The sequence below is a fragment of the Typopeltis vanoorti genome, chromosome 14, assembly GCF_054136105.1.
Source record: "Typopeltis vanoorti isolate ZY-2024b chromosome 14, IOZ_Tvanoo_1.0, whole genome shotgun sequence".
NCBI lineage: Eukaryota > Metazoa > Arthropoda > Arachnida > Uropygi > Thelyphonidae > Typopeltis > Typopeltis vanoorti.
Window position 1 is genome coordinate 13,622,496 of NC_143562.1, and position 21,896 is coordinate 13,644,391.

The window sequence follows — 21,896 nt, forward strand, 5'->3', positions numbered from 1 at the left end:
TAGAAATTATTGAAACAAAAGAAATATAAAGAATAAAAATTTTTGTTACAAAATAACGCAAACATTGATAATGAAAGAAAATAAAACTAAACAAATGCATTTAACATTAATTAATCAGAATCTTCAATAGTTGGATTTAAAAAACTGTCATAACAGTCATCACAAACAATATTGCTATGCTGAAAGCATAATACTTTTTACAATGCTTGCAAAAATATTTTGATAAGCGACTCGTTTTAGATGCATAGCACATAAAACATCTTTTTGTTTTTCTGTTTGTTGAGTGACCGTATCTATGTCGTCATTAGAATTTCCTTCAAATTGTGTCTGAAATTGATGAAGTTTCAGATGTAAAGGCCTATTCACACCTGTAGAGATTTCTGAACACCTTTTTATTTGTTCTGACACAAAATCCATTACGAGATTCTAATAAGGGGTGCTTAAGGGTCAAAGCTGTATAACTGAGAGGAGACCTCCACATAGCCTTTAAAGGAATGCGGAGAACCGACCAGGGCTTCTGACCTAATGTCCAATCCTCACCTTCTCGTGGTGCACCCTGTTGGGTATCTACTTTGATACTGAACGAACGAGGATGGGCTGGCAATTTGGGATTTAGCCGACCAAATTGTATTCTTATTGGTTAAACCAAAATAAAAAATGATGGTACAACATGACAAAATTTCATGCCGGCTGGGGCGTCGCCCGGTTAAACAAGGCCCCCGTTGTTTTTGCCAGGGAACCAGGGCGAACAACGAAAAGTCAGCTACTGGAACAAATCTGAAAACAAACCCCAACTCAACATCACCAGAGTTAATGATCGGTACTATCAACGTAAGAAGCCTGAATGGCAAAGAAATGGAGCTAGCTGAGGAATTAGATAAGTACCAGATCGACATAATAGGGGTGACTGAAACAAAAAAGACCAAAACTGGTGAGATCTTTCTAAGCAATAAATACAAAATGTTATATTCAGGCAATGACAATCAAGGAAAAGAAGGAGTAGCCATAGTATTCAACACAAAATACGAGGCTAATCTTCTTGAATGGCAGTCAGTCTCAAGTAGAGTAATGTGGGCAAATATGAGAATGGGGAACTGGACAATGAGACTTATTTGTGCCTATGGTCCCACAGAAGGTTCTACTAAGGTAGAAGTGGAGGAATTTTTTGACGCTCTAGAAAAAGCAACTGACACAATGAAAAAGGAAAAGTTGGTCCTTGTTGGGGATCTAAATAGCAGAGTAGGAAATTATTGCAAGACATACAAAAATATTTTGGGAAAATTTGGAGAAAAGAGCAAAGCTAATAATAATGGCAAATATCTGTTGGATTTCTGCTCAGGACATGGACTGGTTATTACTAACACCATGTTCCAACATAAAAATGTGCACAAATTCACATGGAGAGAAGAGGCTAGGAATAAGAAAAGTCTCATTGACTATGTTATTGTTGATAGTGATATCTTCTCCCTGGTGCAGGACACCAGAGTGTACACAGGATTTGAAATTGGAAGTGATCACTATTTAGTCTTGAGCAGGATAAAATTAAATTTCATATTGAAAAGAATAACATGTAAGAAAGTTTTAAAGCAAATAAAAGTTGAGCAGCTCTCAGATGTGAACTGTAGACTAAAATACAGAAAGATTATTGAAAAGAAAATGAAAGAGTTTGAGAACAGGAATCAAATCTTGGAGATTCAGTGGCAAACTCTGAAGAAAACATTGATTGATTCTGCCAGAGAGGCATATGGTGAGGTTGTGTGCAAGGATAAAAAAATCAGAACTCCCTGGTGGACACAGGAAGTTAAAGAGGCAGTGAAGGAAAAGAAGAAAGCATATCAAAAAGTTCCTGGCAAATAAGTCAGCTTTTACTCTTACAGAATACAGAGGCAAATGTAAGAAAGCTAAACAGTGTGTAAAACTAGCTAAACAAAAGTCATGGGAGGACTTTGGCAAGAATATAGAAAATAAATATCAAGAAGGTGGCAAAATATTCTGGAGGTTGTTGAAGAAGCTTAGGAATGGAGGAAAGAGTGCTGTAAAAGGAGTTAGAGATGATAAAGGTGGCATGAAAACAGGAGAAAAAGATATCCTTGAAGTATGGAGTAATTACTTTGAAAAACTGCTAAATCAAACAAGCAGTGATGACAGCACAGTGATAAAAAACACTGACCAGGCATGCAGTCAGGAATACATATCCATACTTGAAGTAGAAAAAGCCATCAAAGGCTTGAAATGTGGAAAGGCAGCAGGAGTAGATGATATTCGACCAGAAATGCTGAAGTATGGTGGTATAAAAGTCTTACAGTGGCTGCACTGCATAGTTCAGAAAGCCTGGACAGAGGGACGAATTCCCGATGATTGGAGTAGAGCTCTCATAGTACCCATATATAAAAAGGGAAATAAAACTGAATGTGAGAATTACAGAGGTATTTCCCTACTGAGTGTTCCTGGCAAGATCTATGCCAGTATACTTGAGAAACGGTTGAGAAGAATTGTGGAAGAAAAGCTTGGTGAAGAACAAGCTGGATTCAGGCCAAATAGAGGCTGTCAGGATCAGATCTTCACTTTACGACAAATAGTCGAGAAAGCATGGGAATATAACAAAGATCTGTATTTAAGTTTTGTCGATTTGGAAAAGGCATATGACAAGGTGCCAAGAGAGAAGCTATTCAATACGCTGCAGTTATATGGTGTCAATGGGATATTATATCAAGCAATACTTAGTCTTTATTTGAGTTGTAAGTCAGCAGTTAGAATTGAAGGAAGTACAGGAAGATGGTTTAATGTTAAATCTGGTGTGAGACAAGGATGTACATTATCCCCTCTGTTATTCATTATCTATATGGATCACATTATGAAGGAAAGTGGTATTAAACCTGATATCAAAATTGGAGATGTTAATGTCAGCTCTTTGCTTTATGCGGATGATGTTATACTTCTAAATAAATCCGCTACAAGTCTGCAAGATTCTCTGACTAAATTGAATAGCTGTTGTAATAGATATGGTATGAAGGTCAGCAATAAAAAGACAAAGACAATGAAAATAGGCAGAATCATTGAAAATGTCAACTGTGTTGTGAATGGAGAACCTGTGGAACAAGTAAAACATTTCAGCTACTTAGGCACAATTTTTACTGAAGATGGTAAATTAAATATAGAAATAGACAACAGAATCAGCAAAGCTGGTATGGTGGGAAGTCAATTGAATAAATTCATATGGAATAAGAGAGAAATTAGTCGGAACACTAAATTAGCTGTATACAAGACAGTGTTCAAACCAGTTTTAACTTATGGATCTGAGAGCTGGGTCAGAAGTAAAACACTTGACCAAAGACTAGAGACCGCAGATATGAGAGTCCTGAGAAAGATTAGAGGCGTGAACAGATGGCATCAATGGCAATATCATATTAAAAATGAGGATATTAGGAAAGAACTTGACATTGTCAGCATCCAGGAATGCATTAGCAGAGCTAATCTCAGGTGGTATGGTCACCTAAACAGAATGGGCGAGGAAAGATTAGCAAAACAAATGTTCTCTGCCAGGTTGGCAGCAAAACGACACAGAGGAAGACCAAGATATAGGTGGATTGATACGGTACAAAGTGCCTTAGACGATAGAAATATAAAATCTGATAATGTTGGAGTCTTGACAAGTAACAGACTGATTTGGAGGAAAATTGTAGATAGAAAGTTAGTAATGATGTAATTTTTTCATGTAGTACTGTCGTATCCTGTACACCCCTTGAGGGTACATAGCAGGAATTTGATGATGATGATGATTTCTAATAAATATTCTGCACCGTATTTTCACATTGTTGTTCAGCATATGAATAATCTGACCATTTATATTTATGACCTATACTGATATCAGAGCTTGCGGTATCTCTCAGATACAATTTACTATCAAATATAACAAACCTTTAAAAAAAAACGTGTTCAACCAAACTGATAGCAAAAAAAAAAAAAAAGTTCAGAATATCACTCGTAACATATGCACGCACAGCTAGTCATGACCTTCAACCTACACAATAAAATATCTATGTCAATTAGCAAGTATCCGTCAGATCTGCCAGGACCTCCGCTGGGTCAAATATCACAAATCTTTGCATAACACATGTTAAACCAAACTGACAGCAACAAAAGTTCAAAATAGCACTCGTAATATACTCACGCGCAGCTACTCATGACCTTCAACCTATACAATAGATAGGTTAAAGAATATTCATGTGAACAATTAGCATGTATCTGTCAGATCAGATGCGAGCGCCCGAGTGTTCAGCAGAGCCATGAGGCAGGGTGCCTCTATACTACACCCTGTCGACAGTACTGATCCCAGGGATTGTCAAAATAAAAATAATTATTTGATAATCCCTGGGACCTGGACCGTCGACAGGGTGAATAAAATATAATAATTATTTTCATAAATATGTATATATAAATTTAATATTTTTTTAAAATTTTTTCTGCCTCCAGTATAATTGTAACATAAACTCTAAGTGTTCCACCCTTTTACTTTTCCGCCTGCGGCATTCTCCCATTCTGCCCCTGCCTCGCGCAGGGCCTGGTCATAGAGATTGTTAAAGCCAAAAATGGTAGAAGTGCCATTGAACTACCCGCTACAAGGTATGTAGCATATAGTTCATTTGAGGCTGTTTGGTGTGAAATAGAAATCAACAGGATGAAATATGTAATTGGTTGCTGCTATAATCCAGGGGTTATAAGTGAGAATTTAGATGGTATGCATTGGCAAATTAGTAAGATGAGTGGAGGACGTGTAATTATTATGGGGAATTTTAACTATGGGGACATAGATTGGGAAAAGGAATGGTCTCAAGGAACAAAGGAATTGGAATTTATACAATTGTTAAGAGATAACTACCTGAGACAGCATGTAAGGGAAGGGACAAGAGATTTGAAAGTGTTAGATCTGGTCATAGCATGGGAGAATATATCAGTAATTTAGATACGTCTCCACTTGGGGAAAGTAATCATGTGATCTTGACATGGGAGATTGTATTATGTGCTGAATATTCTGTTAAGAAGGGTTATATGTGGAATTACAAGACTGGTGATTATGACAAGCTGAGAAGTCAGCTTTCAGAAGTGCTGTGGCATGAGAATTTAAAGGGGAGAGATGTTGATGGTGCATGTGAGATCATCAAGGAGTATTTAATGAAAGCTGTATCTGACTATATTCCCAGAGTCAGGAGGAGGAATCAGGTAGGAGTAAGATGGATGAATAATATTATTAAGCGAGAGTTGAAGATAAAGAAAAGCTGTGGTGGAAGTATAAAGAAAAAGGTGATGAGCATTCTCATGAGCAGTACAAGGTACAAGCAAGAAGGGTAACCTGTATGGTAAAGAAGGCCAAAGCTAATTATGAGAGGAAGCTAGCTGATGAGTCCAAAAAAAAAAAATCCTAAGGAGTTCTTTCACTATGTGGCAAGTAAAAGGAAGAATAACTTTGGAAGGATGACTTAAAAAAGTGTTGATGGTAAGAAAATTACAGAAGCTAATGAAATAGTTGAGTTGCTTAGTGATCATTTTGCAAAAGTGTACCATCTTGGTTGTGATATTGCAGTGCTGAATGTGTCATTGACTGGTGAGAGTTTAGTGATAGAAGAATTTGAGGTGCTTAGTATATTACAGAACCTTAATGCTAACACTGCCATTGGATTAGATGGCATATCAGCCCATGTTTTAAGGGAATGTGCAAGAGAATTAGCACCTCCTCTAACTTGGCTGTTTAATTTAAGCCTCAGTTCTGGTAAAGTTCCAATTGAGTGGAAAGAGGGGAAAATTATTCCACTGCATAAGGGTGCTCAAGAACTGAGGTAGTAAATTATAGACCAATCAGTATATCAGGAGTAGTGGTTAAGGTTTTGGAGAAATTGATAAAAATTAGAATTCAGGACTGGGTGGACAGCAATATGATACTTTGAAAGGGGCAGCATGGTTTTGTGAAGGGTTGATCTTGCCTTAGTTATTTGCTCACTTTCTATAATGAAGTAACAGTGGAGTTGGATAAAGGAAATCCTTATTCAGTGATCCTGCTGGACTTTGCAAAGGCATTTGACAAGATTCTGCATGGGACTCTGTTGCATAAATTGGAGCAAATGGATATGAATCTGAGGTTAGTGATTTAGATTAGAGGGTGGCTAGTGGATAGATATCAAAGAGTGGTTTATGGTGGAGCAGAGTCCAGTAGGAGGAAGGTGACTAGTGATGTGCCTTAGGGTTCAGTGCTTGGTCCTCTATTATTTAATTTGTACATTTGATATTGGGAATACTTTGAAAGGAAATATCCACTTGTTTGTTGATGATGCAAAACTGGGAAGAGCGATAGTCAATTCAGATGATGAGGGTATCTTACAGGATGACTTAAATAGACTGATGGTTTGGGCTAAACTAAATGGCTTCCAGTTTAACGTGGCCAAGTGTAAGGTGATGCACTTCGGAAGGATGAGATCACATGCTGTTTACTATATTAATGGAACTGAACTGCAAGAAGTTGATGAGACTTGGGGGGGGGGGTATTGTGGACAGAGAACTTAAGTTTCGAGTTCATATTGCAAGGGTTGCCAAAACTTCACATCAAATTACATGGTTATTGAAGAACACAGTGACAAACAGGGATAAGGAACTGATTGTCCCACTTTATAAAGCATTAATAAGACCTCATTTGGACTGTTATGTGCAGATCTGGTTACTTGGATTTCTTGGTGATGAGGAAATGGTGGAGAGGATTCAGAGGCAGGTTATGAAAATTGTTGCAGGCCTGTGGGATGTCTCCTACGAGGATAGATTGAAGGGCTTCAAAAACTAGTTGATAGACATAGGAGAGGAGATATGATAGAGGTATAAATTATTAAAAGGATTTTATAGGATGGACACTGATAACTTTTTTAAGACCAGTGCAGGAAGGGAGAGAACGAGTGGTCATCCCTGGAGATTGTGTACGAGTGTGGTTAACAACGGTGTTAGGACTAGATTTTTTGCTTGGAAGATTATAAATGGGTGGAATGCATTGCCAGCGATGGTTGTGAATTCTTCATCTGTGACTGAGTTTAAGGAGAAGTATGACAATGTTGGGTCTCCCATGATGAGTCTTTTGACTCCACTTATAATAATAATAATATAATTTCTGCAGGTTTCTTGTAATTTTGCAAGCTGGTATTAGAGATTGATTTCTCTATTATAATTACTGCATATATAATTAAAAGAAACACACGTATTAACCACAGTGAAAATTGTTTAATGTAAATATTTCATCCTAAGTATCTTAGGACATCATCAGTACAGTAGTTTAAACAATAGTAGGAATAACATACAGTTAGGGCGCATGATTACAATAGAATCTCATTAAACGTGCGTAATGTGTTACAGAAAAACTAATAATAATTATTTTACACAAAAAATTAGTTTTTTTTTAAATTTTTTAAATTTTTTTATTTTACTTCTGTAACATGTTATGCACGTTTAATGAGATTCTATCGTAATCATGCGCCCTAACTGTATGTTATTCCAATATTGTTTAAACTACTGTACTGATGATGTCCTAAGATACTTATGATGAAATATTTACATTAAACAATTTTCACTGTGGTTAATACGTGTGTTTCTTTTAATTATGATCTCACCACAAGTTTCGTTATTTAAAAAAATTAAAAAATTAAAAAAAAATACTGCATATATGATATGTATGATCGGTCTCCCAGTGACTTTTACTCCTTTTGTTGAAGACATTGCTTCTTTAATGAGTTCTTGGATGAAAATGTGAAAAAGGCATGGAGAGGGTGAGCATCATTGCATAACTCTTCATTCGATTTCAAATTTTTTAGTTGTGATATTTTTATATTGAACTACTGCACTTGTATTCTGATAGTAGTTTGAAACAAATCTTCGTATTTCAAAATCTGTGTTTTTTTGCTATTTGAATAAGCTTTTCTCTATTGACAGAATCAATTTTCTCTCCTTGTCCCATGCAATTTTGGCCTGACTATGAAAAGTAAAGATATGGTAAATTGTTGCCCTGTTTTTTCTAAAGCCAACTATTAGCTGTTTGTAAATGTTATTTAGATGATTTGTATTATTTTTACAAAGAATTTGTAAGAGTAGCAAAGAAGAGATTGGTCTATAATTGTTACATTTTTGTTTGAACATCACCTTTTTTTACATATAGGTAAGATGCTTATTTTCTAATAATTTAGGATAGTACCAGTGAAAAGAATATTATTGAAAAGTTTGATTAGTTGTTTAATTAGATCAGTCTACCACTGTTATAGAGCTCTGTAGACCATCGGTTTAATACACATATGTGTATTAAACCGATGGTCTTATAATCAAAATAAGTTTTTGTGTTTATTACAGTATATAAAGACCAAATATGAATAGTATAAATAGACTTCTGTACATTTGTCTGCATTATCACTCAGCTAATTTATTTTAGCAATTTGGCACATCCTGTCTAGCTAGTTTTGTAGGCTTATGTAATATATTCTATTTTGGTCATTATATACTTTAGTCAGTTGTTCTTTAGCCTGTTGTTTTTTGCTCCTATAATCTCATTATCTCAGGTGTTATCCAGTGATTATTTGGTTTTATTGTTTTTTCTAAATATCTGTCAGCTGAGCTAGTTATAATATTTTTCAGAAAGTTCCATTCATTTTCAACATTAACTTCTTCCTTGTTTCGTCTTTCCTTTGTCAACTGATCTCATTTCGATAAGCTGTTTTAACAGTATCGAAGTGGAATTTTTCCAGATTTGGTTTCAATTGCTTTACTTTGTTTCTTTTTTTGTGAAATTTTAATCAGATCTTGACAGATAAAAGTTCATGATCTGTATCTGGTTCAGCACTATGAAGGTTTGACATTTGAAACAGAAAATTTTACAATTTTGCAAATTAGGAAGTAATCTATGCAGTCTTTAGTATTTGAGTCTGGTGAGGTCCAGTTGTATTTGTGGGCGGCAGGTCTATGCTAAAATATGATGTTTGCAACTCATGGTGTAAGAGATCATTTTCTCTACAGAAATCAAGCAGCTACTCTCCTCTCTCATTTTTTGTGTCTATTCTAAATTTACCCATTACATCATGCATGTCTTCTGTTGGCCAACTTTAGCATTAAAATAGCCCATAATTATTAGCAGATTTTTTTTTTTTTTTGTATGTTCTCTAAATTTCCTCTTGTAGTTGTTGATAGAAATAAATATGATCTTCTGGATGCGAAGAATCAGGTGCTCTTCCTTCTATATATCAATAACCTTCTTCAGCTAGATACTTATGATTTGCATAAGAGGGTGGTAGATAGACTGATATTAAAGAATGGTGTATGTAGTGGTGGATTTACCTGTGATGGCACTTGATGATGCTTGATAAAGGAAATAGCTTCTGAGTGATATTGCTGAACTTTGACCTTGAAGACATTTGACAATGTTCCACATGATACTTTGTTGCACAAATTGGAGCAAATGGGGGATGGATATGAAGCTGAAGATTTGCATAAGAGGGTGGCTGATGGAGTAATATCAAAGAATGAAGTGTACAGTGGAGGATTTAGCTATGGTTGCACCTGTATGCAAGGGGGGGCCCCCCCGAATGTAAGGAGCCCTAAAGACTTATGACTTGCAAAAAAATGAAAAAATAAAACATCAAAAACAATTAGAAGAAATTTTAAAATTGAATGTTTAAAGAAATTTATTATTGCCATTAATAGTTTACAATTCAATCAATATAGTTCAAAATTTCTTATTGAAATTTTAAACCATAAAATACTATAGATTTTTATTTAATCTTATATTAATTCATCTGATGAATACACAAAGATTTTATTGCCCTTTTGGAAGTGTGTAAAAATACTGCCAAGAGGATGGATGGTAGTGAGCAAACATTGCGACTTCATGGACAAAATTCTTGCCTATAGACTTGAACATTGTCTGTGCATGTGTTCTGTATACATGCTCAGTGTTCATGCACAAGTGTTTATAATACTATTATTATTGCACACACACACACACACGCGCGCGCGCGCACACACACACACACGCACGCGCGCGCGCACACACACACACACACACACACACACACACACACACACACACACACACACACACACACAGAGAGAGAGAGAGAGTTCATCATATCATGCCTCTACCTCCTCACTCACCTAATTCTTGGGTAATGCATTCCAATCATTCATCACTCTCCATGCAAAAAACCAGCTTCTCCCCCCCCCCCCTTATTCACATCTTCCTTATACAGCTTCTACAAATGATCTCTTGTTTTCTTCCCCCCTCCCCCCATCTTCCCAGATTCTTTCTAAGACCTCTACCACATTAATATGATAATAATCCCTTAGCAACTTATATGTCTCAATCATATCCTCTGCCTCTTCCTCCTATCCACCCAGTCTCTGCAAATTGCATTTCTCAAATCTGTCTTCATACTTAATATTCCAGAGACCAGAAACCACCTTAGTTAATCATCTCCAGACCATTTCCAATATCTATTCACCCTTTTGAAAACTAGGTGACAAGATATGTGTACAGTAATCCATAAGTGGCTTTATCAAAGCCTTATACAACAGAAGCATAACATTCTTGCTTCTACACGTTAGTATTCTACACATCGTTGCCACCTTACTTAATTAATTCATCATACTGTCTTCAGAATTTTAGGTCCTTGTCTACAATCATTCCTAAATTTCTTATCTTCTCATCTCCTCTAAGATATTTCTGCCAATTTTATACTCTGCATCCCATCTTTGCTTCCTAAATTTCAAAACCTTCCACTTTGCCACATTGAATTGGTAACCTCACTCCCTTTCCCATCAGCCAGTGCATTCAAGTCTCTTGAAAAGCGACAGCATCTGATCTAATCCTCATAATTCTCCTCAACTTTGCATCATCATCAAGTTAAACAGCATTGATCCCAAACAAACCCTTGGGGAACATCACTAGTTACTCCCATATTCTCAGTAACACTCCTCTATAGACAGCATACAACCCATCAGTTAGCCAATCTTCATTCTGTTGCACTAATCTACTATCTAACCAATCCGTTCCAGTTTAATCACCAGCTTGTCATGTGGCAATCTGTCAAAGGCCTTTGCAAAATCTAAATATACCACTGTGTATGTGTCACCTTTATCACAGAGGCATAGCTAGGGAGGGGCGGAGGGGGTGGTCCGCCCCTGGCGGCACTTGAACCTTTTTGAACTTTTACACTTAATTCTAAAATACAGTCTCAAGAACTCATGTCCCTTGAGATAATCATGTCCAAGACCCTTGATTCACATGTACCCTTTGTTACATAGTGCAGTATGAAAAAAGTGTTTTCTGTGCACTGTTTGAACAACCTAACTATGTTTGGCAGAAAAAGCAAAGAAGATCTGCTCTCTCTCATCTCTAGGGGGCATTATTGAACAGACTAATAACATCTAAACTAGCTAAAAGATCTGAAGGTTTTATATTTAAATCCTTTACCCTTTCAATAAAACGCAAGCTATTCTTTACCCATGATTCTATCTTTCCTATGTGTAGAGCTACCAGTCTTGACAGATACTTTACAAAGTTTGAAGTCGGTGGAATCTCTCCCATTGACATTAGGACATAATGGAACATCATGTTTGTGGATTTTTGGTGGTCCATAAATTCTTTGAACTAAATGCTGTTTCAGTGTTAAATCTGTTTTCAATTTATCTGGCGAATTCAGTAACTGTTTAAATTAAGTCATTAGTTATGCCACATAGGATCCCAGTCCAAGGCTGCACAGGTATCAATCTCTCAACCTCTCAACAGTTTAAAAGTCTCAATCATATTACCTCTCCTTCTTCTATCCACCAAACTCTGCAGTCCACATTCCCTCAGCCGATCCTCATAACTAACATTGTACAGTCCTGAAACTGTCTTTGTTACCCACCTCTGTACCCTTTCCACAGTTAATTTATCCCCTTCAAATCCTGGGGACCAAATCTGAGAACAATAGTCTAAGTGTGGTCTGATCAGAGTCTTATACAACGGAATGATAACTGTTTTATCTCTGCAGGTCAGCATCCTTGTCATTATTGCAGCAATCCTTTGTGTTACCTTCACAACCTTTGCAATATGTCCCTTGAATTTCAGGTTTTTATCAATCATACCCCAGATCTCTTGTCTCCCCTACTTCTTCCAGTATATCTCCTCCAATAGAGTATGCAGCATCCCATCGATGTGTCCCAAACCTCAAGATCTTACATTTTGCTGCATTAAACCATCTTCTAGTAGGATGTTCATTTTTCTTTTGTATTTCTTTTTCCTTTATCTGCTTTGACTACCGTGATGTTTTTGTTGTGTCATAATTCTTGAGAGCCATTAATTCTGATTTGGGAATATTTCTGAGTAACATAACAGAAGTTTGAATGTGGATAAGGTATATAGAATCTCTTAGATGATGCAATCCCTTATTGACATACACTATAATGTCCACTCTTCGGATTCTCTGGAGATAAGGCGAAATTAAAACGTCTCACTAAAAGGTTCTTTTCCATACATGATACAACTTTAGAAGACAGATTAATTACGACTTTTGAGGCCTAGATGTCTTTAACATGTTTCCTGCTAAAGCCAGTTGAATTTGTTGTTTAGATTATATTTCTTTCTATTGAAAACAGATAAAGCTTTATTAGATGTAAGTCTCTACAGTGTCCCACAATTCTACCAGTATCAATTTCATGATAACAATTTCTTCTGACAAGCTTTTTACCGTGGTGCTCCGTCTCACGGAGCACCCCGACTGCAATGCAGTTGAAACGTTGAGAAGCGAACGTGGTGACACCGTGTTCATTGCATTCGATGATTCCCAGATGAGTCTTTGACTCCATGAGGTCTTGGGGTAATAATAATAATAATAATGATCAATTTTGAAAGCTCCAATCTAGTGGCTTAGATCTTTTATACAAAAAATTCAACTGTCTTCATTGGAAAAAAGAAAAGCTGAGAGGCATTCAGACCGCTTAAAAGTTGTAATTAATCTGTCTTCTAAAGTTTTTTCTCATATAGAAACGAACCTTTTATCAAGAGATTTTAATTTTGCCTTATCTTCAGAGAATATCTGAAAAGTGGACATTATAACACACGTTGAGAAGGGATAATGCCATCTTCCAAGAGATTCTCCAGTAACATAAACTTATCCACATTCAAACTGTGGCTATGGCTACTTATTGGTTGGCAGCGGACTACACCCCCTGTCCAAAAAGAAACCGAATTTTTCGAAAATAGAAGAAACTAGTGGCGCCACCTGTTGTATCTCTTTTGTTGTCGAAAGCGGCAACTTTCATTAGTGTTGTGTCAACTGTTTATGACATTTTTTTCCTTAGAAGCTGGGTTATAGTGCCAAGAGTGACAGATGAGATGTGTTTTGATGAATTGGCAGAAAATGAGTTTCAAACAGAGAGCTACGATTGACTTTTGTGTTAAACTTGGTAAAAGTTTTACCGAAACGCATCAAATGCTTCAAAAAACATATGGTGATGAATGCTTATCCCTTACTCGAGTTTATCAGTGGTTTAAGCGATTTCAAAGTAGTCGTGAGATGCTTGAGGATGATGAAAAAAGCTGGGCCATCTCCAAAAACTGGACTGAGTGAAGTTAACATCCAAAAAGTGCATGATTTCATCAAAGAAAACCTGAAATCGTCCGTGAGATTGATTGAAGATGAATTGGGGATTCCAAAATTTAACTGTGCACAGCATTTTGACCGAGAGTTTGAGCCTTAGTAAACTGAATTCGCGATTTGTTCCCCACAAATTGACCGACAACCAAAAAATGTATTGAATTGAACACTGCAAGGACGTCATTAAAACCGCTCGTAAGGACTCAAACTTCCTTGAAACGATCGTTACTGGTGATGAAATCTGGTATGAGCTCGAAACAAAGCGCAGAGTGCTGAATGGAGACCACCAGAAGAGAGGCATCTGAAAAAAAGTAGCTTGGAGAAGTCAAAGGTAAAGACAATGCTGATTTGCTTCTACAATTCCCATTATCCACAAAGAATTCATTTCGTCTGCCCAAACAGTCAATGGTGAGTTTTATCTCAAAGTTTTGAAGCGATTGATAGCAAGAATTCTTCACATATGCCATGAATATCATGAAGCAGGCAGCTGGTCACTTTTGCATGATAATGCACCATCTCATCATTCGAACATTGTGAGACAGTTTTTGAGCAAAAACCAAGTTTTTTGTTGGCTCACATGCCGTATTCACCTGATTTAGCACCCTGTGACTTCTTTCTCTTCCCCTGACTTCATTTGCCGATGAAAGGAAAGCAATACAACACTATTGAACTTGTTCAAGCGGCAGTAACCACGATCCTCAACAATATCCCAAAAACCAATATAAAAAAACTCATTTAACAAATTAATTGACCATGCCAAACACTGTATCGAAGCTGAGGGAGAGTATATTGAGAAATAAATTATATGAATAATTATAATTGGCCCGTGTTTTATTTTCTATCAAAAGTTTGGTTTCTTTTTGGACAGAGGGTGTATAAAGGTTAGAGGGTGCACTGCAAATGTGGCAAATAGGGTGGTCTGAAAAGTTCTTGGCCTCAACCATAGATGGCAACACTATCAACAAGATTTTTTTTCTAAGTTGGTACAGCTGTCATAAGCATCCATGTGAAATTGCAAGTCATTCTATCAAGTAGTTTGTTTTATAGTGTTGTCAGAAGCAAAAGTGTTGTCTGTATCCATTGAAATGGATAAAATTGAGTATTGTGTGGTTATTAAATTCTTTGTAAGAAGGTTTAACGCCAAAAGAAATTCATCCGAAGTTCATAAAAGTTTATGGGCATTCTTCTCCTTCATTTTCGACAATTATGAAATGGGCTGCAGAGTTTAAACGTAGCTGTACCAGCCTTGAAGATGATCCATGTGAAGGACATCCAAAAAGTGTAACAACACCAGAAATCACTGATCAAGTGTACGATATGGTATTGGATGAACGGCGAGTCAAAGTGTGTGAAATTGCTGAGACTATAGGCATTTCAAAAGAATTATTATTATTATTATTATTGTTCCGGGAAACTCCAAGGAGTCGACAGACTCATCGAGGGAGGCTGTTCAATAGTTCAATAGTTGTTCCAGAACAGATGTCTGGAACAACTATTGAACATTCACAGAGTATCTATCATTTCTTGCCTTGAACTCATTCACGGTCGTAGCACCCACAACAGACTCTGGAAGCTTATTCCACTCATTCACCACTCTCCTAGTAAAAAACCTAGCTCTAACACCCTTGTCAACCACGCTCTTGCCCAGCTTCCATGCATGGCCCCTAGTCCTCCCACCACCAGTCATATTTTCAAAAATATCTTCTGGATCAATCTTATAAAAACCCTTCAGTAATTTGAATGTCTCAATCATACACCCCTCCTTCGCCTATCGTCCAATTTCTGCAACCCACAAATCTTCAACCTATTCTCATAAGGTTCATTCCACAGACCTGCTATCATCTTGGTCACTCGTCTCTGGACCCTCTCCACTTCCTCCCCATCACGAAGAAACCCTGGTGCCCATAACTGGGCACAGAAGTCCAGATGGGGTCTTATCAAGGCTCGATACAGAGGAACAACAACTTGTTTGTCTCTGCATGTTAAAGTATTTCTCAGAAGCCAAGTGATTTGGTGAGCTGTTTTAGTCACTTTTGCAATGTGCCCCCTAAACTTCAACTCCCTATCCACCAGCACTCCCAAATCCCTGGCCTCATCAATCTCCTGGAGTACGGTTCCACCAATGCGATATACTGCTGCTATTCTTTTCACCCCAAAGTGCATAACCTTACACTTTGTCACATTAAACTGACATCCATTTTTCCTAGCCCAGTCCTCCAAACTATCCAAATCATCATGTAAAATTTTGACATCCTGTGCACTCACAATTGCTCTACCCAACTTTGCATCATCAGCAAACAAGTGAACGCTTCCTCTCAAATCCTTTCCAATATCATTGATGAACAAATTGAAAAGCAGTGGTCCAAGAACACAGCCGTGCGGCACTCCACTAGCCACAAGATGTCTTTTTGACTCCACTCCTGAATAAACCACTCTCTGGTATCTCTCCTTCAACCACCCTCCTATCCACCTCACCAAACCTATATCCATCCCCATCTACTCCAGTTTACTGATTAGGGTTCCATGTGGTATCCTATCAAAGGCCTTGGCAAGGTCCAGTAGTATCACTGTAAACCCACTACCCCTCTCCAGTTCAGTTGTCACTGTGTTATAAAACGTGAGCAAGTTACTGAGGCATGATCTACCCTTCACAAAACCATTGTCCCCCATACAATATCCCATTTTCATCTATCCAATCCTGTATTCTTTTCTTGACTAATTACTCTAAGACCTTGACAATGATTCCTGATATGCCAATCGGTCGGTAATTTACAACAGCAGTCTTTGAACCACCTTTATGCAGTGGAACTATTTTCCCCTCCTTCCACCCGCTCGGGACTAACCCAGACCCGAGACTCAAGTTAAACAAAATGGTCAAGGGTACTGACAATTCTTTAGCTGCTTCTCGTACTATATGAGCTGGTATACCATCCAATCCCACAGATGTATTGACATTGAGGTTATGCAATAGACTACTCACCTCCTCTTCATTCACCACAATTCCCGTATAATCTACTGGTTTATTCGTTTCTGCAATGTCACCACCTGGATGATATATTCTTGCAAAGTGCTCACTCAGTAATTCAACTACTTCAACTGATTCAGTTACCTCCCTACCATCGGCATTCTTTAAAATCATTCTGCCATGTACATTTTTCCTTTTACTTGAGTCTCGGGTTTGAGTCTTTGCTTTTTTTGCAGCTCAAGCTTAATGGTGTTATTCATCCATTTAACCCCTACTTGATTTATTATTCGGACTCTAGGTATACAGTCAGCCATTGCTTCATGCAAGCACTTCTTAACTACCTCCCATGCACTATCAACTTCTAGTCCTTGCAGTTGTACATGCCATGGCACTGAGCCAATCAAACTCCTAAGCTTGTCATACTTTCCAGCCCGATAATTCCACATGTACCCTGTCTTAATTGAAAATTCTACACCTTTAGCCACCTCCCAAGTCAAGACCCTATGATCACTCTCACCGATTGGTGGCAATGTGGTCATATTTGTTACAGCCAAATCCTCAGATGTAATTACTAGGTCAAGCACTCTCTGACCCCTAGTATTTTCCATTACATGCTGTCGCAGATAGTTATCCCTTAATAACCGCATAAAATCCAATTCCTTCCTCCCGTGTGTCCTCTCCTCACTCCAATCAATGCGACCATAGTTGAAATCTCCCATAATAATCACCCTCCTTCCACTCATTTCTTCTATTTGCTTGTGCATACTGTCACCACCATCTTTTCCATCATCTGGTCTATAGCAGCACCCAATTGTATATTTAGTTCTACTAGCCACAATCTCACTCCAAATGGCCTCAAATGTGCTCTTTTCTCTATCCTGCAATTCAACTTCTATTCTCCTTGGCTGTAGCTCATTAGCTATCATCAACAATACTCCTCCCCCCATTTTATTCTCTCTGTCATTCCTGAACACACTATACCCATCACATTCATTCCCACTAGCTATATCATCTACAGTCAGCCATGTTTCACTAATACCAATAACCTGTGGCCTGGAAGTGCCAACCATGGCCAAAAACTCTTCCTTCTTGTTCCTAATACTCCTAGTATTAGTGTACATGAATTTAAGACCCCCATTAGCCCCAACCCTACCTTGATGCCTTATATTAACCATCCCACTCTGGTTTGTTGTCTTTATTTGCTCTAGCATATTATGTTGAAAATTTATTTATCACTAGGTTAGACTATAATAGATTTAGTTTAATCCTTTATCCCAGTGAGAGCAAACAAAGTTTGCGCCTGAAAATATCTTCAGGACTAAATATATAGTGTTGTACTATCTTATCCAGTAAGTAGTGCAACACCAAGGCAACTCGTGGCAAAGGTGGAGCAAGCTACCAGGCACTTCTAACCCAGTATCTCCCATAATGCAAAACACATTTCCTATGTGGATATGTATACTGTTAATAATAATAATTTGTGAGTTCAACGTATCTCATCATTGGCCTGTGGAGTAAGATAGGCTGAGATTCAGCAGATAGTAGGAGAGGGAATAAAGATAGAGTGCATAGTGGTAGAGTAGATGAATGAGGCCTCAGCTGACCTGTTTTAGCTGTTGACCCCCCAGGGGTGCTTCTAAAACGGTCGTTGATTTTTCACTTTTAAAAAGGAAAAATCCTGAAAAGGAAAAAAAAGGAGAGACTAGGCAAACTTAACAAGTGTAAATAAATCTAAAGACTATGTGGAAGACAATTCTATAGAGGAATGAGTTTGCCGAGCAAACCCAGAACAGTATAACCAGGAAAAGAAGGGAGATGACCTGGCCCGGAAGACCCCGCCCTGAAAAGGGCTTGGGACCACCTCGATGTTGGCCTTCGCAGTCCGGGTTTGTTCAGGTCAACCCCAACCTGGGGACAGAAAAACTTTCAACTGTGAAAGGACTAGACCTACCTGTGGGTTAAACGCTGATCAGGAAGGAAGATCGGGATAGCGTCAACACCTACAACTTGAAGGTGTTATAGGTGCAGACACAGCCGGATTCCCCCCTGTATGATCTGGCAGATGGTTGGTGGATCACACCATCTCCTCAGGAACCGCTCTTCTCCCTGTAAGTACCTTTCCTGCTCCAGGAAGCGGCGGAGGTAGGCTGAGAGACAGTTCTTAACACGGAGATAGATGCGATCCCCCTCGTTAAGAAGGTGTTTTTTCCTGGTTTTCCAAATGTGGTGCTTAATCACATTTATTAGGAAAATCAGGTGTTTCTTGTTTTTGGTTACTGGGGGAGGAAACTGTAGAAATACTATTTCGGGGAATGTGAGCGCTGGGATCGCAAGCACCTCAGCCAGTCTGTGCCAAACACGCTGTGCTGGCGGGCAGTGAAAGAAGAGGTGCCCTACGGTTTCTATCGCACCGCAGACGTCGCAGAAGGGGTTGCATGGTCGCGGGTTGTAAACTGATTTTACGAGTTTCACCGGGAGTCTGCCGTAGGCGATTCTCCAGGCTAAGTCCCGGTGAAATGGTTGCCCCCAGCTGTTTTTTATGTTGGTGAACAGCACCTCTTCGTTTGTGCCCAGATCGGGTTTTTCCCAGTCAAAGCTGTCAAAAATTTTCCAGTACAGCTTGTTTGGGCTGAGCTGAAGCACTCGAACTCCATCCGTTGCCAATTTTTTAAAAAGTTTACATATTGTGTAGTACCACTCAGGCACCGTCTCTGCACATGGTCCGGCGTGGCCAGTAATCCCGAAGTAGGGTAGGAAAAATCCTAAGAAGTATTTCATCAGATTGCCGGAAGGGTGATTTGATGCCAGTGCTTTCCGTATGGTCTGAGCAGCGTTGGTTAGGTGGTAGTATTTGAGGATTGGCAGGGCGAATCCCCCTTGTGTGGGGGGAAGATGGAGAAATGCCCTGCGCACCTCGTGTTTCCTGTTGTTCCAGAAAAAATTAGTGATATGTTTGTGAATGGCGTTGTCTTGTGTGTCTGTTATGTTTGTGAGGTTAATGGTGTGCAGTAACATTGGTTTTAGGACTGTTTTGATAACTGTTGCTCTACCTTCGAATGATAGGTAGTTGGGACTGAAGGGTTTTAGTTTTTCGCAACACATGTCTATTAAGTGTTGTGTTTGCAACACTGGGGTCTCTAGGAAGGGAATTCCTAGTATTGTTAATGGGCCGGTTGTGGGTTTCAGACCATACGGAAAACTGGCAGGGTCGAATTTCCCATAAATTTTGATTCTTGTTTTTTCTGGGTTGGTGTGAAGACCACTGAGCACGCTGAACTCTCGCAGTATGCCGAAGAAGATGTAAATCGATTCGGAATCCCTAAGGGTTCCGACAGTGTCATCGGCATATGCGACAGTTTTGCTCTGTTTGGAGCCTAAGGGTAGCGGTATTCCTCTTACTGCGCGCGTCTCATCAATTTTTTTTAGAAGAGGCTCTAGTACTAAAGAGAAAAGAAGGGGGCTAAGGGGGCAGCCTTGCCGAACCCCTCTGCGTATGGGAATGGGTTCTGAAAGAAACCCATTAATCGCAATGTGCGTTGTTGTTTTACTATACATGCTTTTGATTGCTTCCCTTACGCAGGCCACCACTCCGACTTTCTCTAGGATATAGTGCAGGAAGTTGTGCTTTGCACTATCGAACGCTTTATCTAAGTCTACTGATACGAGTGCAAGTGGGAGTTCCTTATTCGTCACAAAGCGAAGAAGGTCTCTTATCAGGAAGAGGTTGAGCGCCATCGATCTTCCCGGAACTCCGTATACTTGAGTGCTGGTTAGCACATTCCCAATGCCCAACTTCAGACGGTTACAAATTACTCTTGCGAATAATTTGTAGTCTGTGTTGGTCAAGGAAATGGGCCTCCAGCTACCCATGCTATTTAGGTCTCTCCCTTTCTTGGGGATGAAAATTGTGTACCCGCTAACGAAGTCAGCAGGCACGTCACCAGTGAATAGGAAGCTGTTGAACTTCTATGGGAATGGGAAATGGGTTTTGCATTATGGGAGATACTGGGTTAGAAGTGCCTGGTAGCTTGCTCCACCTTTGCCACGAGTTGCCTTGGTGTTGCACTACTTACTGGATAAGATAGTACAACACTATATATTTAGTCCTGAAGATATTTTCAGGCGCAAACTTTGTTTGCTCTCACTGGGATAAAGGATTAAACTAAATCTATTATAGTCTAACCTAGTGATAAATAAATTTTCAACATCTTTCTCTAAATCCAGAGTAATTTTTAAAAAAGGTGATAAACCTTTTGGCAACTCCCATAGGCACAGATGACTTGCTACTGCTTCTGCCTGGTATCTCCAGCTCTGGGCCTGGCTCCCACTGAAGAGACCTCAATAAAGGTCGAAACTAGTCTGGGTAGATGGCCAATCCCTTTAATGCATAACAGTATACATATCCACATAGGAAATGTGTTTTGCATTATGGGAGATACTGGGTTAGAAGTGCCTGGTAGCTTGCTCCACCTTTGCCACGAGTTGCCTTGGTGTTGCACTACTTACTGGATAAGATAGTACAACACTATATATTTAGTCCTGAAGATATTTTCAGGCGCAAACTTTGTTTGCTCTCACTGGGATAAAGGATTAAACTAAATCTATTCTAGCATATATTCTAGCATATTATATTCATTCTTACATTCAATTGCCTTCCTAAGGACTGTATATCTACTCCCCCCCCTTAACAAATCTAGTTTCCCTGAAATTGCACATCCACTACATTCAGCAACACTTTCTCAAGTTTTCTTACACCGTAACCATTCAAATGCAAGCCATCCATCTTATATAGATCCTTTCGCCCATCAAACTCACTCCACACGTCCACAAATTCCACACCACTCGTCATACATAACCCACGCATAAAGTCATTCGCAATTATGGCCTTCCTTTTAAACATTTCACTGTCATACCGTGGCAAAAGACTAATCATTCTAACTCTCTCACTCTTTTCTTTTGCTACCTCAAACAATTCATTCAGGTCTTCTATCATTTCCATTTTATCTCCTTTCAAATCATTCGTACCTGCCACAACAATCATTTCTTTCACCTTTTCCTTTTGTTCTCTAATAGACTCAGTTACATCCTTTATGGTCGCACCAGGTTGGTACGATTTTGTCAAATCCTCTACTAACACACCTCGTACTAACGAGTCTCCATACAGCACTCTATCCTTCATTTTGTTCATGTTCACATTCATACGCCTATTTTTCCTGCCATACCTTTTATTATTGGTTAGTTCATTCAGTCGACTTTTGTTCATGCACTCTAGCTGCTGTTTT

The 21,896-nt window shown here is 38.6% G+C and overlaps 1 protein-coding gene across 10 annotated transcripts in view; it reads left to right on the plus strand.

Annotated features, from left to right (window-relative positions):
* LOC150099238 (uncharacterized) overlaps positions 1-21,896 on the plus strand; it is an 825,097-nt gene that overhangs the window by 589,442 nt on the left and 213,759 nt on the right. The gene's annotated exons all lie outside the window — the stretch shown is intronic.